Genomic DNA, 12067 nt, shown 5'->3' on the forward strand with positions numbered 1-12067 from the left:
TCCCATCCCAGACTGCAATGGCAGCCTGGAAGGGTTCTCAAAATCAGGTGAGCAGACTGAATTGGCAACGGCCACTTGTGCAAAGGACAGTGGCTTGGGGGAACAGGAAGAGGCTCAGTTCCCATACAGTTCCTACTGACACCCTGGTGCTTTCTTCTCCTCACCCCATAGTAAGCCTTGGTAGCAGAGCTAGACAAATAAGTTTATACACCTGATAGTAAGGCAGACAGTTATTCTGGACTCCAGTAAGTCCAGCAAAGGCGAAGCACCTGGAGTCTCTTGCTCAGCAGTGTAACAGCAGAATCAACAGTCACACAGTGTATTTTCCTGAGGCAAGTAATCCTGTGAGCTTCAAAGAACAGCAAAATAAACCCATTGTTGAACTATAAATGTACAAAGGACGGCGATCCTCAAAAGCCTGTGAAGGTGTGGGGAATAAAGAATATTATGGAACACACCTAGAATCTCAGCCACTCAGAAATTGGAGGCACGAGGGGTGCAAATTTGAGCTAAGCCTGGGCAATTTAGTTACTTAACAAGCCTCCATTTCAAAATTTTAAAGGACTGGGGATATAAGTAGGTGGAAAGACCCTGTGATTGGTTCTATTACCACCAAAACTATGCTTTCTTTTTTGCAAACAGCACAGATAGGAGAAAGAGTTGATGCACTTGAAGAAACCCTTGTGAGAATAAATAAGAATGAAACAGAACCTATTATCTACAGGTAGTGACCAAAAGGGACCTAGGTTTGCCCAACCAGTGCCCAGGAAGGCGGCAGTGGGGTGGGGACCAGAACACCTCCCTGCCCCTCCCTAAGGCAGCTGCCAGAGATGCAGCTCTAGTGAGATTTCAGTTTTAGCGTTTGGCTGAATTCAAGTACAGACACAAATAGCACTGGTTAATAGAAGGAACACTGAAGAATCAGTATTAGTCTCAGTTCCCCAGAGAGACAGAAACCCCATGGCCACCTGTGGGGATGGGCAGAGGTGCATTTTAAAGGGACAGCATGTGCGATCGTGTGGCGTGATGCTTCTGCAACTTCAGAGCAGACTAGTAGGTTGGAAATTCTGGCAGGATTTGTCGTAACCACCTGGAGTCAAAGGTGACATAGATACAGAATTCCTTTTTTCTCAGAGACTCCAATTTTGACTTTTAAAACCTCTGACTGAGTCACGGAGAATGATTGGGTGAGCCCAGAGTCTGCTGAGACCCAGGCTACTCGCACCTGAAAAGCACCCTGACGAGCTGTAAGCCACTACGTACCCATCCCACTCAGCAACAGATGTTCACCTAGACGGGTAATATCCAGACCCTCATGCTGCATAAAGCCGTGGAATTTTAAATAACATGAAATCTGGGCCTAGCTGCTGAAGCCTCATGTTTTAAAGTTTCCAAATTAGAATCATAAACCTGAAAATTAATGCCATTCAACCGAAGAGCACAGTGTTAGTGCCACACGAGCAAAAGGGTGTAAAGTCAGGATAAAAGATATTTAAAACACAAACATTTCAAAAAACTATAAAACAGCCTTTACTTTAAATTTTTATTATTACTAGGCCATGTTTGCAGTACACAGTGATGACGTTTACCCTGGGGAGTTGGTACACATACGCATCTTTCCCACCCCCTCCCTCCATCTCTTGGTCCCCTTCCTATTTGCAAAAGATCTAGCTCCCTTTCCCTATCATCTACCTTTGAATGTACTCCTTACTTATATTTTGCTTTGCCATATAAGAGAAACCCTGGGACATTTGAGCTCGTGTGCCCGATGTATTTCACCTACCATTACAGCCCCAAGGTGGGGAAAGGCAAACTGAAGGCTCAGTGAGATGCCTTTCCCATCGGAGAGGCACTGCCATGTGTGGTGACAAAGGACTGGAAGCTCTGTCCTCCCTCACTGCTGGTGGCGGTGTGGAATCGGGGCAGACTGAGAAGAAAAGTCTGGCCGTTTCTTCAAAAAGTAAGCACACGTTTACCGTATAACCCAGGAAATCTCCAGAGGAGATGAACACATATATCCACACAGACTCCGGACTCTGAATAGATTTTTTACTGTTACTCTTTCAAGCACAGTCTCCCCTCTCTCCGCATCAATCTTGCTTTTTATTTCCAGGTGTTAGAATCTCATAGTGTGCATTTGTTCGAAAACTGGCCTTATGTCCTCTTTCCCTTTGGATCATTGTGATCTCAGTATCAACCACACAGGTTTGACTTTTTAAAATCCTGTGCATCTCAGCCTCTTTCTATGCTGAATTAGTCCTATGTGAACATCATAACTTGCATTCTTAAAAATCAGATATATTTCACTTAAAATGTGCCATGAATTACTCTTTCTTATCTTCTCCTATCAATTCTTATAGGCCTCCCAGTTCAGCAAAGACAAGACATTGGTAGATTATTTAAAATCCCCAAATGCCTTCCAAATGTGGGAACATGAGATGGCTCTCAGTTGAATTCCACATTCCCCAGGTTCACTTTTGAGACCTTTTATTTTGTTGGTCTGATTTTTCCTTGAGCCCACCCACGGCTCAGTATTTATCATAGTTTGCAGGCAAAGTCACTCTGGGTCTGTAGTTGGAACCCAATGACAAATTGATCACTGGCTTTTAGAAGTGACATTTTGGTTGAAAGTCACTTCAGCAAAGTAAAACAGCTTTGTGAAAGTGTGTATTCGGTGAGATTCCAGAAGGAGCCCAAGCCAGCTGTCCTGGAGTCTCCTGTCACTGGCGGGATGACTCATTCCAGCCTGGCTGGGAGCCAAGTGTCTCTTCATCCCCAGAGGCCACACTTTAGTTACAGATTCTTTCCTGGGTGAGAAGCAAGCCACATAACCAAATCCAAGATTTCAGCTTGAGATTCAGATAATTCCTGGGGTGGGGGGATTAAATGTGTAGAAAAAAATTCTCTCTTTTGATCTGTTGTTTTTCCTGTGAGACGTGAGAATAAGCACCAGAGAGTGTAAAAAGCACAAACACACCACGGGGGCCACCAGGGCATTCACATCAGCCTGAGAGGCAAGCATTCGCACTAAAGAAGCAAGCCATATTCCAGAGCAAGGAGCTTCAAAAACAGATCCTCTGGAGAAGAGCTTAAGGTAGTTGAAACATGCTTAGGAATGCTTCTAGAAGCCTTAGCTTTAGCTTTAACTACTTTGCGAGTTGCTGCAGTGTCCTTAGTAGATGTTTTACGGAATTCGAGTGCACAAGTCGTTTTATGTAGTGCGTCTCTGATACCAACTCTAGGAAATGCTCAAGTCAACAAGAGCAACCACTTTCCAGCAAGATCAGAGTAAACGTAAATTTGTCAAGTAGATAGGATGAAAGAAACCCAAACTTTGGAGAAAAGGAGAAATCCAGAGTGGAATTGATGACTAGGAAATGTAGAAAGCGATGGAGAAGGAGAAACGGAGAGAGAAAGGAGGAGGCGGTGGGAACAAGACGCAGTTTTCCATGAGGCTGCTTTTCGAGCGCCCCAGCCAGTTTCCGGTGCCTTCAGAAGTTTATTTATTGTCTGACCAAACTCTGTCTGCAGCTCTTGAATGGCTCTCTAGTCCTCTAACCTTTTAAGGATTTTGTGACTAGAACAACCAGAGAAGCTAGAGGAAGAAAACTGTTCTCTGCATTATAACATGGTGACCAGAAGTACAGCTGTCTGGGACCACACTGGGCAGTACCTGGCTCACAGGTCAGAAATTCAGCTCCTCTGTCCCCTCTGTGCCTTGGGAAGGGTCCTGCCTCACCTCCCGGGCCAGGGTTACCCTCAATGTCGCACCACCCCAAGGACCACCAATGGCACTGAAAAGAATCCAGAAAGAGACTCCCTATCAAAAAAGAGGGATGGCTTTTCTCTAGCGCATTTATTTTTAATGTTGAACAAGCTGACAGCAGTGATTACTCAAAGACAAATGGCTGGCTTACTGGTTACTCCAACCCAAACAAATCGTCACCACACTGTCAGGTTCTCGACAGCATCCTTTCCGCTAAAATGCTTAATGCATTTCCCGCATCTGCATGCAATCCTTCATCTACCCCCAAAACCATTGTTTGCTGAGTTTCTATTAAGAGGTAGGAGGAAAAACTGGCTTCAAGGGGAGGAAAATGAACGAACAAAATCAGGGAGACTGTGCTGCCACATAACCAGGCTACATTGGCTTTTGTGCCATAATCGGATAATTGATTTCTTCTGACCCCCTGAGACTCCAGCAACATTGTCCACAGCAATGCTCATGTCCTCAGTATTGAGTGTTCAGAAAAAGGAAATCCGACTGTAGTCCAAGTCTGGGAATATCAGGCACATGATGCAGGCCCTCTGGAAAGACCGCATTCTTTAGAGTATTGGCTGACACACAAACCTAGCTCAACTTTCAGTTGTTTATGGCAGGCCTTCCTTTCAAATCTGGGCTGGGTCTCTGAGGCAAAGGGGAACACAGCCTGGGGTGGTCTCCGGAGTCACGATAGCCTGCAAGGATAGGTGCACCTTGTCGCTTCTGACCAGGAAATGAGAATTTATCTTGTTAGGCTTCCCAGGCTCAAGACCTCCATCTCCCCGGCCCCCTGAGAGTCCGGCCAGAGTCACCAAGCCCCTCCGCATGGCCTGCTGCCTTCTGCCTGGACAGCTGTCACTGTATGCTTGGACTGTCACACGGTGGAGGGCCTACCAGAGGAGTTGCCTCAACTGGCCCATTATGAAGGCCAGCTGTGACCAGCATACTAAACTAGGTGGACCTACACGGGCTGGGTTCCCCCTGCACCTCCAACCTGCCCCTCTGATTAATGCATAGAATCAGCAATTACAAAAGCCTTCAACTGTGGAACTTCGGTGCCCTCCAAGGAAACTTTGTCTTCACTCACTGGTAACGAAGAGTAAACACGAGGCTGAGATAAACTGCAGCCCCACAAGAATCAAGCTCCCTCAGAGCTCTGCAATCCTTCGCCACAATTCTGAGAAGACAGCCAGCCTAAGGGGCCTGACCGCCTGGGGTAACTAATAACTCTGCACTTTTGACTCCGTGGAAGGCAACCTTTGTGTTTGTCCAAGTATCAGGAGAAGATAAGAATTAACGGACAGCTTAAAAGGCATCAAGTAAACACATGTCCTCAAACACACCTACCCTGTCTACCTCTGACATCCTCAGAATGACAGGTGTCATGCTGACAGAGGCTACAGGTGACGTGGCTTGCATTTCAGAACACGTCCTGCCGTCAGCCACCGGAGTCTGTTATATTATTTCACTGCATTATGCCGGTACCTCTGGGGAGAAAAATGTAAAATGTTAACCAAGGCTTGGGTCCAGGTGGGTGAGCTTTATCTTTCATTTGGCATTCAATTAGGGGTCGGGGGCAGAATTTCATCTCACAGTTAAAGCCAGACGCCTCACAGTTGTGGCTTTCTGTCGCTTATTCAGTCCTGCTACAACTTGGGTCAGGTGTCTTTCTGATTTCACAGGCAAGAGTTTAAGGACACTTCATCCCTGTCGTCCATGACCTACTCCACAGCAACCACAGGACCTTGATGATGGCAAAATTAATTAAGACTGCAAAGAGATGTCCTTTTAGACATACAGTTAATTTCCCTTGGAAAAGTATGTAGTCTCACATAAATTATCTCAGACATCTAGCTTCCTGTATTGCATGTCATACTAGGTATTACATGTTATCTTAATGATAAAGCTCTCTGCAAAATATGTAAGAAAGAAATGGATGAAGGGATTTCTTTTGGTGGGGGGTATTGGGGATCGAAATCAGGACCTTGATCTTGTGAGGCAAGTGGGGGCACCACTGAGTTAAATCCCAAGGCCCAGGATGGAGGGGTTTTTATTAAAAATATCTATAAATAGTGCCCTCAAATCTATGCAAAGAAAATAGTCACAACAAATGGAAAAGTGAGTAAAATAAATGAACAACATATACACAGAGAAGAAATTTGGGGCCCAATAAACACATCAAAAGGTGCTTAATGTTACTGATAATCAGGTAAAATGGACTAAACACTTATTAAATTTTATTTTCATCCAATAGATTATATGCTTTTTAAAGCACTATGAAAATGTGGGAAACTAATTCTGGTGGGGGTGTAAGTTATTAAAATGTTTATTGAATGCTAATTGGCCGTAACGACCAAATATTTAAAATTCCTTTTATCTACTACTTTTACTTCTGAGAAGAATTTTAAATGCCACTGCTAACAAGTTAAAGTTTTATTCACTGTCACATTTGGCGCAATAGCAAAGAGTTTGCAGTACCCATCTCCAGAGTATGGCCGTGTCTGGCTGTTCCCCAAAGCCTCATGTGGTCTGAGGTGGGGCTTTTTCAGAGGTGTCTGGATCTGGAGTGGTGATTCGTGGTGCAATGCTAGGCTCAAGGGCACTAGGATTGAAGGTGCAAGCACAAGTTTCCCAGAAAGAATATTTAATATGATCACATTGACGATGTGAAATATATTTTTGGGTGTGTGTTCCTATGCGTGTGCATGTAAATACATGAAAGAAGGCAGAAATAAGTGTAGCGAGGGGTGTGCCACAAAGAATACATCCACCGTTTACTCAAAGTACATGTGCGATGGGCCGGGGATTCGGCTCAGTGACGCCGCCACCTGCCTTGCAAGCACACAGTCCTAAGTTCACTCCCCGTACCAGAAAAAAGAAAATGTGTGTTGATGAATATGGAAGAATTACTTATGTAATAAAGACAGAGGAAGGGAGTGGAAGAGAAGAGAACATGGCTTGGTTAATGACAGTGGCAGCATACCAGGAACAAAGATGTGCGAGGTCTGCGCACCCATGACTGATGCAGCATCACTGCGCCTGCAAACGAGGACTAAGAGAACATAAAAACTGAAAAAGGTGGGAGACTCCAAATAAGCCCAATAACGTTGGATCGCACAAGAGGCGTGGTGTGGGCTTTAGTCTGTGGAAAAGAATGAGTGCAAGAGGGAAGCCGTGTAATGTTTTCTCTTTTCTCTTTCACCCTTTTCTTTATCTTCATCCCTTTGTGTTGCCTTCCCTCTGCTTTGATCCCCTTGTTTCCAGAGCAAGTGGGCACAGTGTGTCTGGTATTAGGCATACATATTAAAGAATAATTACACATGAGCGCTGCGTTTATGCTGCTTATAAATAACATGGAAAAGGAAGTTTTGTTCTTTAAAAAGAAAAACTACAATTAGCTGGCATCACGCATTGTAGCATTGAGCCAAGGGTGTTTCTGTAATAGAAACTGCCCTGGAAGACCCTGTGAGGACAGAATGATGAGTGAACGCAGCCCTCAGCACAGGGGTACCAGTTCTCCAGGGTTGCCCTCACAATGTGGCATGTACTCTGTGGCTTAAAACCAAGGAAATCTATTCTCCCACAGTTCAAGGGATCAGCAGGGCTGTGCCTTCTCCTCAGACACAGAGGATGATCCAGCCCCCGTCCTGCCCTCCTTCTGGACCATTTTTCACTCTTCTGCCTGTGCACCACCATCTTCACATGTCCTCCTCCTCAGTGTGCATCTCCTTTTCTGTCACTTTGGTAGATCTAAGACTGCACCTAGACAACCAAGGACTTGACTCAAGTCTGCAAAGAGTCTTTCTCCAAATGGGATCACAACCACACGATTTGGGGCATAGGGCATAGATACACACTGTGGAGGCCACTGTGCAACCCGTTGCAGTTGGACAGGGTGAATGCCAGCCCTTCTCCTAGTTGGAATGGAGATGAAAAGCCACAGAAAAATATAAGAAGATGCCCCTGAGAAGTGTGTGTGTGTGCATGGGTGCTGAGATTGAACTGCAGAGAGAGAACCCTGCAAGGCCACCTGTGGGCAGAAGGGAGAAGCAGGAGGCCCACCCAAGACCATTGCTGCCTGAGGAGAGGCACACAGGGATGGTGATGTGGTGAAGACTGCAGTAAGATGTGAGATGTCATTTTGACAGGTGCCCTCTTAATACTTACTGACAGAGAGCAAGAAAATGATCAGAACTGACCCTGAGGCCCATGGCCCGAGCCTGGGTCAGAGAACCCCAGTAAACAGAGGATTTGGGGTAAATGCAGTAAAGGAAATCAAAAGCCCTCTTTGGGCATAAAATATGAAGGACCAGCAAACCAGCGAAGTGGAGACAACCGAAATTGCAACAAACATAAATGGTGACAATAAATAGTCAAATTCTTGAAGATGTGTTTTTTAAAACCTTCAAATGATTTGTGAAGATGAAACACATTAACAGATAACCCATAAAAGTAAAAATACAAGAGATGGAGAACGTAAAGTCATATTCAACTCACTCTTAAAAAAAGAACCACAAACTAAAATTATATTAAGTGTTCTATTAATACATCAACAAAGACATAACACACACAGTGTTACGTGGAACATGGCAGGAATCCCGGACACCTTTAGGCCCTTCACGTCCTGTGTCTGGACATTTTTCTGAAGGCAAATTGACCTTGTGACTCCACTTTTTCCAATCTCTCAAGCAAATGCTCAGAAATGTAGTCAAGATTTTCTCAGCAGTGCCATTGACCTCAGCATTATGAAGAGTCAGAAATACATTCAAACTAACTAACATCAGAGTCTCAGTTATATAAGTTTTGAAATATAATGCACTGGAATATCTGCAGAATTAACCTACACTGAATAGAGATTTAAATGACCTGCCTGGGAACCTTTTATAAATTTTAGCAAAACAAAATGATACCTAAAATTTCATATATGGAAAAAAACACATTTTTTCAAAAGTAAATTTGGCAAAAGATGGAGGAAATGTCTCATTATGGTGAAAATGGTCACCCCATTTGGGGGGCACTTTAACAGTTTTCTTCAATGAAAGGTGACAGATAAAAATGGAGGAATTAAGGGTTTCTACCTCCTTTAACAATTGTGTATGACTTCTTACAAACAAAGTGGCCTGGACTGGGCTGTGCGCTGGTGTGACTCTTTCAGGTTGTTTTCCCCTCTCAGATTTCTCTGGCTTGAAGACACTTCGAGTACCTGGCCTCCAAGACTGCACAAGGCCACGAAGCCCAGCCCTCCTTCACCATCCCTCCTTCCAGATCCTTCTATGTAACCTGCAATTCTCCCTTTGATGTAAAAGAGGAAAATAAATAAATGTACATCATAATCGACTGAAACAGCAAACTACAAAACTGAAGAAACATCCCCAGTTTAGATATTGTCATCGAGGACTAAAGAACGTCCTCTGACACGGAAACCCTCTGAGTCACTCTGCCTGTGGACAACTTTGAGACAGGGCTGCACCAAGGCTGTGGTCAGGGAGGAATTGTCAGAGGGAAATGAGCAGGTCTGCCTCCTTCCAATGCCAACTCTTAATGATTTGGGACAGTCCGAGCTCCCACAGTGAGGTTATTGTACAAGTGTGAAGGCTGGTTAGGATGTACACACTGCAGTTACATTTACAGCTCCTGGGCCAGATATGTAGCTCAAGGGTAGAGCACTGGCCTGACATGCTCAGGGTCCCAGGTTCAATCCCCAGGACCGGGGGGAGAAAAAAAAAAGAGAATTACAGTTCCTTCCACGCAGACTTCCAAATCCTCAACTCCATCTATAACTGAAAGGTAAAGCAATGGAAGAGTAACGGGAAACAATGAGGTCAAAATAGTGACAAAATCCAAAGAGAAAAGGCAGAACATTTTTTAAAGACCACAATTTTCCCATTTCCACCATGGAGAGTCCGTTTCCCTGGGTCTGCACCCCACTTCATGGGCCTCTTCTCGCTGGAGTAAGGAAGCAGAGAACACCCACTGCAGATGAGGGGATGAGAGCTCCCGTGGACATGAAAGCCTCCTTTATTGGAAGAAATAAAAAGAAAATGACCCAAAATCACAACCCCAGAATTATAACCTTGTTCAGAAGCTATAAAGCAGGGCCAGTTATCTGTGAAATTCACACATACTTAAAAATTCAGTAATGATCGTGTTGCGAATACTAAACTTAGCAAAATGATCAGACTTATGTATAATGAATACTTTTTTCTATAAAAGGCAAAAATAAATGGCACTCTTTTGCAGTAGATTAGGGATTTATTCCTACCAGGATTTCTCAGAATATTCATGATTTAAAACAGCTTTTTCTGCCACCAGGATATATCCCTATTTTCACATAAAAATATGGATGTATGGTTGCTATGGCACTAAAAATTGAAGATCCTTTTATCTGAGAGCACAAAGTATTCCCAGGAAGGAAGAGGGAACCTTCTGATCAGCTTCACTCTCATATAAAAGAGACAGGGGGAGGAAGATGAAATGTTCATCTTGGTCATTTGCCAAGAGCAAGAAAAAGAAAGTAGACCTGGATGTTTCTGCTGGCCACCCATGTTTCCTCCACCGAGTGAACCCTCATGTGGAAAGGGAAGTTGCAACCATACAGTGAGACATTGATATGGGGTTGTGGAATTGATATTCCTTGCAGTGAGCATAAAAATGATCCAAAATGTGCTTGGGAGTTGTGTGTGCCACTGCTGTCCCTGCAGGGCTCGGCCCCAGGTACCATCTCCAGCCCCAGAGGAGTCAGATGGGAGTGGGGGGGGGGCAAAGCAGAGGGGAGTAAGCTCAGAAAAAGCCAGAGACAACCAGACGCATCCACTCCATTTCTCAGGCAATGAAATCCTTTGATTGTAAGATGCACAAAAGAATTAAAAGGACACAAATTAAAAGCTGATGTGAAACATTATACTTTTTATTCCTAAGAATATTAATAAACAAAGGGCTGCTCCACAGGAAGCTGGGGCAGATGAAGGCCAGCTCGCAGGACCTTAGAGAAATGGCACCAGTGGCCAGGCAGCGCTCTCAGAGCAGACACAGACCCCAGTGCATCCTGGTTACCTAGCAACCCCAAACCAGAGAAAACAGCACAGGTAAAACAGTGCCCACATGCAAACGAAACTGACAAGTTAAAAGCGGATGAATGAATTTGTCATTTGAAAATGTGATAGCTGATAAATTATGTAGTTATCGTTCATGTTGCATTTGGGAGAAAATGAGTGTTACATCGCAGGTAGTTAATTCTGTCTGTTTCAAGTATCTTGGCTTTATACCTCCCTTTCCTAATGATTAAATGGTTTAAATACTTAGTTGTTCTGCTTTGCTTTGCTTATGCATTACAGGGATTTTCACTGACTGACATGCCCAACTCTCTTTATTACTTTTTACATTTTGAGACAGAGTCTTGCTAAGTCCCTAACTTGCCCAGCCTGTACTTGAACTCGTGACTTTCCTGCTTCAACCTCTCAGAGTGCTGTTTTTGTTTGTTTATTTGTTTTATTTCTAATTACAAAGCCACAAACCTGAGACATCTATGCTTGGAATTTCCTTCCACAAAGACCTGAAAACACTATTGGATTGAGGGTCCACAAAACTGAAACTATCGTGCTATTTGTTTCCAGGATGAAATGTGAGTTGGGTTCCTTCTGACAAAATATGTGAAACTAAGAAAATCACGACTTGCGGGAGGACAGCACAAATTCAAGGTCCCTGCAGTCTTTGCTCCATTTATCTTTACCAAGATTGACGTTCACAACAGAAGAAGTTCCTGGTCTGTTTCTATGAGCTCTGTAAGTCTTGGCAGACTCACTGGTGTTTTGAAGCACAGGTTTACTGTGTGAGGGAAGAATGATACGGAAGGATGCAAATTTCCTCCCAAATCCGTCTGCTCCAACATCATTCCTGCCAGAGGAAACATGCAGATGTACCAGTACTGTTCTTTCTAGTGAATATGTGAAGAGACAGTTCCAGGGCATTCTTTGCTGTGTGCTGAGGTTTTCCTCTATGCTGCAGACATATGCGCTGTCCTCCCTCCCCTTTCTTTTCCTTCACAGATGATATTTTACATTCAACAAAGAGACCTAGAGTCTAAGAAAGCCGATCTCGTGGAAGTTGAGTAATCTAGGGCTGGGGTGAGCAGTGGGAGGCAGGGATGGGGAGTGTTGGGCGAATGGGAACCAGCTGCCAGTAGACAGGGCAAGAAGCTCTGGGTGCACTTTGCAGTAACTCGTGTGTATTTCCAAAGCTGGAAGAAAGGATTCTGAATAACAAGTTTCTGAGATGGGCATCTAACCTGATGTAAATATTGCATTA

The 12067-nt window shown here is 44.2% G+C and overlaps 1 long non-coding RNA gene across 10 annotated transcripts in view; it reads right to left on the bottom strand.

The window, feature by feature from the left end:
• The window catches only part of LOC104861294, a 56998-nt gene that overhangs the window by 21582 nt on the left and 23349 nt on the right, over positions 1-12067 (bottom strand). For 5 of the 10 annotated variants that reach the window (XR_779957.2, XR_779954.2, XR_779964.2 and 2 more), the window contains exon 4: positions 5111-5250. The exons of 3 other annotated variants lie outside the window; for them this stretch is intronic. This is a non-coding gene — a long non-coding RNA (uncharacterized LOC104861294). Of the gene's footprint in view, positions 1-3815; positions 4459-5110; positions 5251-5356; positions 5508-12067 lie in introns of those variants that run through there. 2 more of the 10 variants (XR_779958.2, XR_779956.2) reach the window with 2 other exon arrangements.

The sequence above is a fragment of the Fukomys damarensis genome, unplaced genomic scaffold, assembly GCF_012274545.1.
Source record: "Fukomys damarensis isolate Sample0158 unplaced genomic scaffold, DMR_v1.0_HiC HiC_scaffold_25, whole genome shotgun sequence".
NCBI lineage: Eukaryota > Metazoa > Chordata > Mammalia > Rodentia > Bathyergidae > Fukomys > Fukomys damarensis.